This window comes from Durio zibethinus, chromosome 14 (assembly GCF_047325235.1).
Source record: "Durio zibethinus cultivar Kanyao isolate XHJ-2024 chromosome 14, ASM4732523v1, whole genome shotgun sequence".
In the NCBI taxonomy this organism is placed as follows: Eukaryota; Viridiplantae; Streptophyta; class Magnoliopsida; order Malvales; family Malvaceae; genus Durio; species Durio zibethinus.
The window spans coordinates 17,426,031-17,439,500 of NC_143175.1; the positions used below are offsets into that span (position 1 = coordinate 17,426,031).

At 36.6% G+C, this 13,470-nt stretch overlaps 2 pseudogenes; both read right to left on the reverse strand.

Annotated features, from left to right (window-relative positions):
* Window positions 1-1,144: 1,144 nt before the first annotated feature.
* Window positions 1,145-2,199, reverse strand: LOC111275916 (tubulin alpha chain pseudogene; annotated as a pseudogene).
* Window positions 2,200-10,502: 8,303 nt separating this feature from the next.
* On the reverse strand, window positions 10,503-11,622 carry LOC149515094 (tubulin alpha chain pseudogene; annotated as a pseudogene).
* Window positions 11,623-13,470: the final 1,848 nt, after the last annotated feature.

Consider the following 13,470-nt stretch of genomic DNA (forward strand, 5'->3'; position numbering starts at 1 on the left):
AAATTTATTTTTTTAAGGAAAAATGATACTTTCAACTTTTCCCCAAAAATATATTTTTGGAAACTTTGATTTTCAAGGAAAATTGATACTTTCAACTTTTCCCTAAAAATATTTTTTGAAAACACTTTGATTTTTAAGGAAAATTGATACTTTCAACTTTTCCTCAAAAACCTTTTTTGAAATTTTATTTTTAAGAAAAATTGATACCTTCAACTTTTCCCTAAAAATATTTTTTGAAAAACTTTGATTTTTAAGGAAAATTGATACTTTCAACTTTTTCTCAAAAACCTTTTTTGAAATTTTATTTTTAATGAAAATTGATACTTTCAACTTTTCCCCAAAAATATTTTTTTGAAACTTTGATTTTTAAGAAAAATTGATACTTTCAACTTTTCCTAAAAAATATTTCTTTTTAAAAAATTTTACTTTTTTGCAAAAAATAAAAAAAATAAAAATAATACTCCTGAAAATAACTAACACAAAAAAAATAAGTAAATAAATAAAATACAAAAAAAAAAGATTATCTTGACTTGAGGAATTCGACGCGGCTCCACTAGATTGTCCATAGCCTTCACCAATTTGACACGATCTCCCCCATTTTCCACAAAGGAAATAATGGCTTGAAGTGTTGCTGAACATAACCATATGCTCCCATTTGGTTGCCATACATTTGTTGCGGATACATAGGAGGCATTTGCTGTGAAAGTATGTCCATATACTGTGCTCCCAGAATTGGTTGAGGATGAAAACCAACAAACCGGTTTCCCTGAACAACCTCGTTATTAATTGCTGACAAATGACCGGTTGTGATTGGCTGAATGTACATACCCACCACCTGATCACTTCTCATATGTTGAGGTCCTTGAGGTTGGCCATGTGTTACACTAACTTGAGTAACCATTGACTGAGGATATTGAGCACCCGCAACTGGGCTAGGTTCTGCTGCCTGTGCTTCCCAGAGTGGTGGTGGTAGCAAGCCACTTCTCTGAGCACCATAGACAGGTGAAGAGGGCTGCTGTTGTAGAACCAATTAACCATTCCAGGTAGGACCTGTGCCTTGAGCATATGACTGTTCATATCGAGGTGATCCCGTGTTTGGTGCAGCTCCAGTCGCATGAAAATTCTACTGCTACTGAGTAGGCTGTCATCTCTGGTCTGTAAAATTCCCATCAACAACCTTCGCTCTGGTCTTGATGGGGGCCACAACTGCATTCACATCTTTGGGCACAACATCACCTCGGTACATGAGGCAACAAGCCATGTACTTTCCATGGCGTGGGTCACATTTGGCCATCATGGAAAAGGGTTCAAAAGCACTGTTGGTGATCGCAGCCACTGATAGTTGCTCATGGTAAGCCTTTTCAGCTGAAATAACAGGTGCATAGGAGGAAAGCATAAAATGAATCCTGGGATAGGGAACCAGGTTAGTCTGGAACTCGATCACATCCACATTCAGAGCTCCATCAAACCTCAAAAAGGTAGTAAAAAATGAGATAACCTGAGAGACAAGGCAGTTAAGAGAACGCCTGTAGATGTCATATATGGCTTCATTATCGAGAAGCACAGTAACATCAGTGTGCTCAAGGAGCGAATGAGTGGACAGCACACTGTTGTAAGGCTCTACAACAGATGTAGAAACCTGAGGTGAAGGATACACAGTGAAACCAAGCTTTGACTTCTTTCCATAGTCAAGTGAAAAAAAGTCCAAGAGAAGAGATCTAAGGCCAGAATCAGTACCACCACCAACAGCATTGAAAACCAAAACCCCTTGGAGTCCGGTACAGTTATCAGCGAGTTTTCGGATACGATCCGAGCAGAGATCAATAATCTCTTTTCCAATCGTATAGTGGCCACAGGCGAAATTGTTGGCAGCATCTTCTTTCCCACTGATGAGTTGCTCAAGGTGGAACAACTGACGATACGTTCCAGTCCTAACTTCATCGATAACAGTAGGCTCCAAATCAACAAACATAGTGCGATGAACGTGCTTTCCGGCACCAATTTCACTAAAAAAAGTGTTGAAAGCATCGTCTCCTCCACCAACAGTCTTATCACTTGGCATTTGGCCATCAGGCTGAATGCCATGCTCGAGACAGTAAAGCTCCCAGTAAACATTGCCAACCTGAATACCGGCCTAATCGATATGAATCGAAATACACTCTCTCATTTCTTTTTTTTTTTTTTTTTGAGATTCAAGAAAACCAAAGAAAATCCTAAGAAAATGAAACAACAATTTTTGTTTGGAAAAAAAGATTGTGGCGTATATCAAGACGCCTGCCTTCTCCTATTCAGATTCTTCTTCTCTCTTTCCTCTGTTTTTTCTTTTTTTCTCTCCTCCTCCAGCTTGTATATTCATTATTGATATATAGACCCATGCTAATAGAGTTTCAATTCAATTCCAATTAGTCATCCAATGCTAAAGATTAGCATCTAGATAACAATCATCACAATCACCAAGCTTTCAGCCTTTTTTTTTTATCAGATAATCAAACGGTGATCTTTCGACCAACTTCCGGTGAAATTTTCCAGATTTTGGTGACATTTTCCAGAATCCGGCAAAAATTCCACCGGAGTTCTTCAGCCTTTTAGAGAGAAGGGAGAGAAAAAGGAAAGAAGAGAGAGAGAGAGAGAGAAGGAGCTTTTTGTCAAAAAACAGAGGGAAGGACCTTATATATCCTCTCAAAACGACGTCGTTTTAGCCTTAAGTGACCCAGAGGATCTGCGCGTTTTATCGAGACCCAACCTGACCCGAGCGTCGACCCGCTTCCTGACTTACGCGTACCTACCCCCATCCGAGCCAAGTCGAGCCGAGCCGAGCTTCCCAAGCCACCCCCCCGGGCCGTTTCTCTTCCTTGAGTCGAGCCGAACCGAGCCGTTAAAAAAAAATCTAAAACAAAAATGAAAAAAAAGATCCTACAACTGAGCTAGGATTAGTCTCAATTGACAAAGGATTTCGGACAAAATGGGGTGTCTACAGCTGCCCCTCTTTGCACATTTTTTGTGAAACAGAAATTGTGCAAAGACGTAGACACCCATTCAAGACTCAACTAGATTTTTTTTTTGCCCATTTTAAATTTTGATCAAAGCTCCTCTAAATAGAGGCAACTTTTTCTTTTGTTTTCTTGCTTTTTTTAAAATTTTTTGGCCTTTTTTTTTAAAAAATTTGATCAAAGCTCCTCTAAGCAGAGGTTTAATGACTTTGAGAAACATAAACAAAGCTCCTCTAAATAGAGGTAACTTTTTTTTTGGTTTTTTGTTTTTTTTTTTTATCAAAGCTCCTCTAAACAGAGTCTCAACGACTTTGAAAAGTAAATTGCTCCTCTAAACAGAGGCACCACGACTTTGAAAAAGTAAATTGCTCCTCTAAACAGAGGCACCACGACTTTGGAAAGTAAATTGCTTCTCTAAACAGAGGCACCACAACTTTGAAAAGTAAATTGCTCCTCTAAACAGAGGCACCACGACTTTGAGAAAGTAAATTGCTCCTCTAAACAGAGGCAACGAAACTTTGAAAAGTAAATGGCTCCTTGACAATCATGTCCAAAGGAGTTATAGATTGCGATTGAAGAAGTTTTGTAATGGGAACTGAAAGATTCACAATTTGAGTTCACGTTCATAGGTTCAAATTCGCAAGAACCTTCCAACTTCGTAAGAATTTATTGAAATTTGATTCTCAAAATTTCAGTTTCATTCAAATTTGCAAGATCTTAAGATTTGCATTTGCAACTTGCAAGACTCGCATTAAAGTTCCTCATTTGAATTTTGGAGATTCACATCCAAAAGTTCAAGGCTTTTCAGAGATTCTCATTTGGCAAACTTGTAATTCATATCCAAAAATCTAAAGCTTTTCATTTGAATTTTGGAGATTCACATCCAAAAATTCAAAGCTTCTCATTTGAGTTCAAAGGCTCACATGCAATAAACTTAGAGTTTTACTTCTAAGTTCAAAGGTTCTCATTTAAAACATTAGGAATTCATATCCAAAAGGTTAAAGCTTTGTATTTTGGAGATTCACATCCAAAAGTTCAAAACTTTTCATTTGTTCGAAGATTCACATTCGATGAACTTTAGGGTTTCACTTCTCAAAGATTTTCATTTTGAAACTCAAAGATTCTCATTTGAGTTCTCAAAAATTCTCATCAAAATATTCATAATTTCTTTTTCAAGTGACTCAACAATTTACATGAACGAATGTTATGACCATAGATGCAAATGCGGTGACCTATATTCTCATAGTGCCATGCATGTCCAAACAAAGTTTAATTCATCAAATTATGTGCATGTACTATTCAGGCGACAATGCCACCATGATGCATGTAATGCGAATGTCAATAATGTCATGAAATCCTAAATAATTGTGGAATATGGTTCTCAAGACCCTACCATCTCACATTCTCCCTTGTTCAGTTTCTCAATACTTTGGAATAAGCTTCATCAATCGATCATAACTTGACCATCATTCAATGAACTTTTTAGCACTAACAAATTTCAAAACAAGTTTCATCCACCATCACTAGGTCATTACACATAGGTGTCTCGGCATTAACCATTCCAAAACAAACTTTGTCCACTGATTGTTCTCATAATTCAATCATAACTTGCAAGTCATATCGACCAATTCATCCTTGTACTCATCATTTGGTTATACCACTTTTCAAGATTTGCCCCATCATATTTTTCATTTGGTCACATCATATATCCTTCCAAATCATCTCTTTTAGGTTTCTACCATTTCTTCATTTTGTTACCACCATTATCTTAGATTTTTTTTCAAATGAATGCAAGACTCTTTTAAACACATATTCATTCATTCATTATCATTTCAAATCTTGACAAATACAATGCAATCAAGCATTTTTTCAATTCATTCTAGGGGTGTAACAATAAGAGAAACACAAGGTGAATTATGGTAAAGATAATCAATGAAGATCTATTTTAGTACAAAACAAATGGGAAAGGAAATAAATTGGATACATGTCATTGGGATGAATGGTATGTCCAAATGATGAATATTCAGACAATTCTCACCATTAATCTAGGATTCTTTTTCAAAAACTCATTCCATTTACTGTTGAAGTCATCTTAAGCTTGGCGAACTTTGCCCCAGTCTTTGAGGGATCTTCATATGTCTTTGATCTTTCATTCATGTGAGCCATTTGACCTGGATCTTTCTCTACCAAAATCACCCTTTCAGGTTTTCAATTTGAATCTCTTTTTTTTCATTTTCTCATTGTTTTATTCTTTCTTTCTTTTTTTTTCTTTTTTTTTTCATCATCTTCTTTTCTTTTTTCTCATTTTTCATCCATTGTTGATATCTTTCATACATCAAACTTTAAGTTGAGTATTCACACTTGATCCAAATGGACTTTTCAAGGTTGTAATGTAGGCCAAGGTGAAGGGTCATAAAAAAATAGATATAATAGGCTCAAAACATGTATTAAAAAGGTTTAAAACCAAAGGATCATTTGATACAACTTGGCATTTTGCCCCCACATCGTTTCACTATTTTTTTCTTTCTTCACACAAAGGATTCTTATTACTTTGCCCCAAATCATGTGTGGCATTTATTTTTTTTCACTTTTCTTTCTCTTTCCATCTTTGAGACCTTTTGTGGTTTTTTTTATTTTTCAAAAATTGCCTTCCAGTGTAGAGGGTGATCTTTGGTTGGGGTTTTTTAGAAAAAAAAATCATAATAGGCTCAAAGGGGTAGCAATGAATGGTTTTTCGAATGGTAAAAGAAAGATGGCCATTTTTCATCTCAATTATGAATACCTTTCTTGAAGATCATCTATTGAACAAAGCACATAAACCTGTATAAAAGATTGCACATCTTCAAGACATATCTATTTCACTTTCGATAATAGCTTACTTTTTACTCAAATCATCTCTTCATGTTAATGCGGATGAGTTTTCAAAATTAAATCCTAGAATTATTGTTATCGTTGTCTAAATATTCATCATCTGAAATTTAAGAATGGGAATGTGAAGTTATGAAAGGTAACAGGGCATGGAATAATGGTCGAGTGAAAAAGAAAATGTAATGAAATGCATTAACTTGCCCTTATTAAGATGATAACAAGTGAAATCATATTATAGAAAAGAAATCCTAACATTAATTTAAAAGAACTCTTAGAATGACAAGTGGCATTCAACCAGTTTTAACATCCTCTTTAAAATCATGCCCCTGGGCAATCAGGTGAAGGATTTTTATTTCGCCCCATTGATTCATTGTGACTCTTCATATTCTTGATCCTCAAACAAAATGATTGGGCTTTTCCTGCTGAGTTCTAAAAATACAAGCTTGACCATTTAAGTGGCTACTTCCATTATCATGCTTTCTGTTGTATTGCTTCTGGTAAAGGCAATCTTGTCAATATTAGGATGCTTTGCCAAAGGAATCACAACTTTCAGGCCCAATCCAATCAGAATATTCAAGACATCTGGAGGAAAACCAACCTTCCTACATACGTTAGCCAGCTCCAAACAGGTGATAGGTACCAACCCGAAAGGTTTCAGCATTACAGCACAATCTTTTGCTTTGCATCTAAACCTTTAACAAGGTACGTATAGTACTCAAAACATCTAGCAACATCATCAATGTCCCAAGTTGCTTCATCAAGTAGTTTCCTGTAATCAATTGCTCAAGCTTTGCTAATTCAGATTTTTTCTCTGTTATCTTGGGAACGATAACCCATAAATACTTGGCACGAACAGTGCCAGAAGTTGAAGCTCATTCCATCCTTGATTAATCATTGCACCTCATGCTTTAGAGTAGTGTAATTTTTAGTGCAATGGCCAGCAATTTTACAGCGGTAGTCATAATGAGCTGTAGGATCATATCACTTAGGATGAGGTGGTTTAAGAGGGTCCACATGGCTTGGGGACAATCAGGTGGCTATTATAGAGTTCTCAGTATAACTCCATATAAGTCATGAGGATTGAATCAAATACAAGTTTTTCTCGAATAGTCCATTGCTATTGTGAACCACTTTCCAGGCTAATAGGATGAATTTAGGGTCTTGCAAGAGTTTGACTGTTAAGGCTGTATATGGGAGCTTGGGGGATAAAAATGGGCTGGTATATGGATGAATTAGATGGTTATGGGGGCTAGTTGGTATGGATAAGATGAAGCATTATTCACAGTAGGATAATATGGAGAGTAATTTGAGGGTAGATAGGGTTGATATCCCTTGAACTATCTATCAAAGCTTATAGCTTGAGCTTCAGTCTCTTTCTTTTTGGGTGCTTTTTTGGTTTCTTCTCCTTTTAGCTTGCCATTCTCAATGATTTCGTCTGAGATCACCATGTCAGTGAAATTCTTTGTGGCATTCCCTATCATCTCTTCATAATAGAGAAACTTCAAAGTACTGACAAACAATACGGTGGTCTCTTTTTCAGTCAAAGGAGGTTGCACTTGAGAAGCAATATCCCTCCACCATTGGCTTTGAATGATTCAGTTGCTTTCTTATTCATATTCTGTAAAGAAAGATAATCAAAGGCCAAGTCTATTACATGCTGGTATCGACTAATGAAAGTATAAGCCATATCATTCCAAGAACCAATACAATTCCTGTCCAATTGGACATACCACCTAGCAGTAGAGCCAGTGAGGTTGTCTTAGAATGCATGCATCGAGAGCTTTTCATTATTGGCATGGGCAGTCATTTTTTGACAATACATAGTAATGTGAATTTTTGGACACTTTGTACCGTCATATTTCTCGAACTTCAGTACCTTGAATTTTGGAAGAATAACTACATCAGGAACTAAATAGGGCCCAACAACATCAACTGAGCTATAAAAACTAACTCCATCCACTGCTCGCAGCATTTTCTCTAACATGTTCATCTTCTGAGGCTTCTAAAGTCCCCTTCTCTTTAGGTTTCAACTTTTTTTCTAGATCATCCAAATTAAGGACTGATATTGGTTCTACTGCCTTTTCAGTAAAGACAAGAATTATTCTTGATTTGAAGCTGATGGCATTCTGAGATATGTGTACCTTACAGGATAGGTGAACCGTTGTGGTGGTAAACCTTGTGCAGATTAGGCTTGATGTGGCTCGAAACCAGGAAGGCACAATGGGTCATCCTCCTCCTATTGGCTAGCATTCTTCTCTATTGCTTTCCCCTTGGTTAGCTTGTTCAAAGCCTCTAATATCTTATTCAACTCTTCTTCTAACTTCTCTTGAGATTTTTCTAATCTCTCAAAATGATTAAAATTTTCTTGTTCCATTTGCTTAGCTCAAGCTTTTGTGTTGTATTGGTGAATGGAGTTGCTTGGTGGAGCTATCCTTGAACCTCTAGAACCACAATTATGATTGAAAATGCTATGCCATGCTTTATGTATGATGCTTTGATGCATGAATGAAATGTACATTTTTCTGAATGAAATCTAATATGAAATGGATGCAAATGATTGTGTTAAAACATGATCATAAAAGTAATGCAGATGCATACAATCAGACAAACAACATAGTTAGTTCCATGGATGAAATGAAAGTGATGCTGATGCATAATGTTACATGTGATAATGAAAATGATGCATAAAGTTAAACAATCAAAATGATTAGATAAACACCTTTTTTATGTCTTAATTTCAGGGTATATCTATCATTGGGTAGAAAGGGCTCTATCCTAGGTTTAGGCACTCTTAAGGTTCATTATATGTGGTTCAAGGTTAAAGTCTAAAGGTTCCCAAATTGCTCCTTACATCCTTGTCCATCACAGACTAGTAAGGCACCCTAATCCTCACCCATTACAGGTTATAAGCGAAAAAAGTTCACTTTGAATGGGAGTATTTTGCTAGCCACTGCAGAGGCATTAGACCTTATGAAAGCAATAGGTACTTTACTCCCTCCTAGAGGGACAAAACTCGGGTATAGAGCTCATGTTATGCACATGCATATGAATGACATAATTAACAAGGTAAATAAACATGAATGAATAATAACACATATATACAAAAAGGTTCAATTTTATTAGGCTTTTGGATAACACAAATTATTTGCTGGCCTGACTTTCAGAGTCCCCAGCGGAGTTGCCAAGCTGTCATAACATCTAGATCCAGGGATCTATCGCTAGACATGGACATTAAAGGAGTCACCACCAATCTTTTTTATCAATGTGCGATTGGCCACCTTAGGAATCTATCTTTTTAGGGAATACCTAAGTTTAAGGGTCCCTAAAAGAATAGGTTCAGGTCTACTAACCAGAACAGGGTTCGAGAGTTCGGTTACGTGTGAGGAAGGTTATAGCACCCTTACAACGCCCATCAAAAGATGGTACCAGCTTAAATTTATGTTATCCAATGAGCCTTAAAATTTTACCAAGTAATTAATTATTGAAAATTATTCTCAATTGACTCTAATATTTTTAGCAGAAAATTAAAAAAATTTCCTCACTTCAAGAGTATGCAAGAAAAACTACTGTTTCACTTGCAGAGGCTCTATCGTCGGATTATTTAACATTTAAAAAAATAAAAAAAAAGAAGAAAAGAATGATTTTTCTTGTGCAGGGAAAATTGATACTTTCAATTTTTCCTCAAAAATTGATTTTTTTTTGAAAATTTATTTTTTTAAGGAAAATTGATACTTTCAACTTTTTCTCAAAAATAATTTTTTGGAAACTTTAATTTTTAAGGAAAATTGATACTTTCAACTTTTCCTCAAAAACCTTTTTTGAAATTTTATTTTTAAGAAAAATTGATACCTTCAACTTTTCCCTAAAAATATTTTTTGAAAAACTTTGATTTTTAAGGAAAATTGATACTTTCAACTTTTTTCCAAAAATATTTTTTTGAAACTTTGATTTTTAAGGAAAATTGATACTTTCAACTTTTCCTCAAAAATATTTCTTTTTGAAAATTTTTATTTTTTTGCAAAAAATAAAAAAAATAAAAATAATACTCCTGAAAATAACTAACACAAAAAAAAAATAAGTAAATAAATAAAATACCAAAAAAAAAGATTATCTTGACTTGAGGAATTCGACGCGGCTCCACTAGATTGTCCATAGCCTTCATCAATTTGACACAATCTCCCCCATTTTCCACGAAGGAAATAATGGCTTGAAGTGTTGCTGAACATAACCATATGCTCCCATTTGGTTGCCATACATTTGTTGTGGATACATAGGAGCCATTTGCTATGAAAGTATGTCCATATACTGTGCTTCCAGAACTGGTTGAGGATGAAAACCAAAAAACTAGTTTCCCTGAACAGCCTCATTATTAATTGCTGACAAATGACCGGTTGTGATTGGCTGAATGTACATACCCACCACCTGATCACTTCTCATATGTTGAGGTCCTTGAGGTTGGCCATGTGTTACACTAACTTAAGTAACCATTGACTGAGGATATTGAGCACCCGCAACTGGGCTAAGGTCTGCTGCCTGTGCTTCCCACAGTGGTGGTGGTAGTAAGCCACTTTTCTGAGCACCATAGACAGGTGAAGAGGGCTGCTGTTGTAGAACCAATTGACCATTCTAGGCAGGACCTGTGCCTTAAGCATATGGCTGTTCATATCGAGGTGATCCCGTGTTTGGTGCAGCTTCAGTCGCATGAAAATTTTGCTGCTGCTGAGTAGGCTGTCGTCTCTGGTCTGTAAAATTCCCATCAACAACCTTCGCTCTAGTCTTGATGGTGGCCACAGCTGCATTCACATCTTTGGGCACAACATCACCTCGGTACATGAGACAACAAGCCATGTACTTTCCATGGCATGGGTCACATTTGGCCATCATGGAAAAGGGTTTAAAAGCACTGTTGGTGATCTCAGCCACTGATAGTTGCTCATGATAAGCCTTCTCAGCTGAAATAACAGGTGCATAAGAGGAAAGCATAAAATGAATCCTGGGATAGGGAACCAGGTTAGTCTGGAACTCGATCACATCCACATTCAGAGCTCCATCAAACCTCAAAAAGGCAGTAAAAGATGAGATAACCTGAGAGACAAGACGGTTAAGAGAACGCTTGCAAATGTCATATATGGCTTCATTATCAAGAAGCACAGCAACATCAGTGTGCTCAAGGAGCGAATGAGTGGACAGCACACTGTTGTAAGGCTTTACAACAGATGTAAAAACCTGAGGTGAAGGATACACAGTCAAACCAAGCTTTGACTTCTTTCCATAGTCAACAGAGAGACGCTCCAAGAGAAGAGATCCAAGGCCAAAACCAATACCACCACCAATAGCATTGAAAACCAAAACCCCTTGGAGTCCGGTATAGTTATCAGCGAGTTTTCGGATACGATCCAAGCAGAGATCAACAATCTCTTTTCCAATCGTATAGTGGCCACAGGTGAAATTGTTGGCAGCATCTTCTTTTCCACTAATGAGTTGCTCAAGGTGGAATAGCTGACGATACGTTCTAGTCCTAACTTCATCGATAGCAGTAGGCTCCAGATCCACAAACATAGTGCGAGGAACGTGCTTTCCGGCACTAGTTTCACTGAAAAAAGTGTTGAAAGCATCGTCTCCTCCACCAACAGTCTTATCACTTGGCATTTGGCCATCAGGCTGAATGCCATGCTCGAGACAGTAAAGCTCTCAGCAAACATTGCCAACCTGAATACCGGCTTGACCGATATGAATCGAAATACACTCTCTCATTTTTCTTTTTTTTTTTTTTTTGAGATTCAAGAAAACCAAAGAAAATCCTAAAAAAATGAAACAACAATTTTTGTTTGGAAAAAAAAGTTGTGACGTGTATCAAGACGCCTGCCTTCTCCTATTCAGATTCTTCTTCTATCTTTCCTCTATTTTTTCTTTTTTTCTCTCATCCTCCGGCTTGTATATTCATTGCTGATATATAGACCCATGCTAACAAAGTTTCAATTCAATTCCAATTAGTCATCCAATGCTAAAGATTAGCATCTAGATAACAATCATCACAATCACCAAGCTTTCGACCTTTATTTAATTAGATAATCAAATGGTGATCTTCCAGTCAACTTTCGGCCAACTTCCGGTGAAATTTTCCAGATTTCGGTGACATTTTCCAGAATCCGACGAAAATATCACCAGAGTTCTTCAGCTTTTTAGAGAGAAGGGAGAGAAAAGGGAAAAAAGAGAGAGAGAAAGGAGGGGCTTTTTACCAAAAAACAGAGGGAATGACCTTATATACCCTCTCAAAATTACGTCGTTTTGGCCTTAAGTGACTTAGATGATCCACGCATTTTGTCAAGACCCGACCCGACCTGAGCGTTGACCCGCTTCCTGACTCGCGCGTGCCTGCCCCCCTCCAAGCAAAGTCGAGCCGAGCTTCCCAAGCTACCCTTTCCGAGTCGTTTCTCTTCCTTGAGCCGAGCTGAGCCAAGCCGATAGCCAAGCCGCTAAAAAAAATATAAAACAAAAATGAAAAAAAAAATCCTACAACTGAGCTAAGATTAGTCTCAATTGACAAAGGATTCCAGACAAAATGGGGTGTCTACAATGATTCTTAAATTTAGAGGTTTAGGGTTTTGAACATGTTATCTAATTAACATTGAACAAATAATAAGCCAATGAATATTCTATAAATATAAACTAAACATAAACATAACATATAAAATCAGTATGTAAAAAAAAAATTAGTATGTCAAAAATCAAATAATTTTTTGCATAAAATTAGTAGTTTGAATCTAAACATTAATCACTTTCTCTAGGCATATTGCCTTGATGATATACACATGGTACAAAAGAAATGTGCTCCACTATAGTCTCAGTAAGGGGGAAAACCTAGTAAGGATAATGATGTGGCTAATATTGCTGGTAATGGGGATGACACAAATGCGAGTGGGACAGAAGGTGCTAATGGACCATGCATGAGCAGGCTAGGACTGGGCTCTGCTATTGTCTTCGGAGATGCCATTGTCGATGAGACTATGGATGGAGTGGGCACGAATGGTTTTGACGGTCTAGGCGATTTGAATGCATGAACTAATGGTGTAAGAGTCAATATTGGTATAGACTTACTACTATTGCCTACGATAGTATGGTCAAAACCATCTAATATGGCTTGTAATCGAATAAAGGTATCTCTCCAATAGCCCTTGCTCTAACCAAATTCGCCAGCCAAGATATGGTCAACAAAAGATAAAGCTGTTGTGTTTCGCTACAAAAATATTAATAACATTATTAGTATTGATATCAAATAATTTAAATTAACCAATTAATAAAAAAAACCTTTAATGATCAAATTTATAACTTACTGAGTCACTAGTATGTGTGGTATGAACCGACTGAGGTTGGAATCCTGATCGATACAAAAAAAACCTTTAATGATAAAATTTATAATTTACTGAGTCTCTAGTATGTGTGGTATGAACTGACTGAGGTTGGAATCCCAATTGATACTCTAGATTTTGAATTTGAAGGTGTAAAATAGCTGCAAGCCAGGAATCATAGTCTGATGAACACTTTTGAGCCTCTGACATCTTCTGCCTAGATGTTCAACTAATACAACATGCATATTCCATAGTTCCCAATA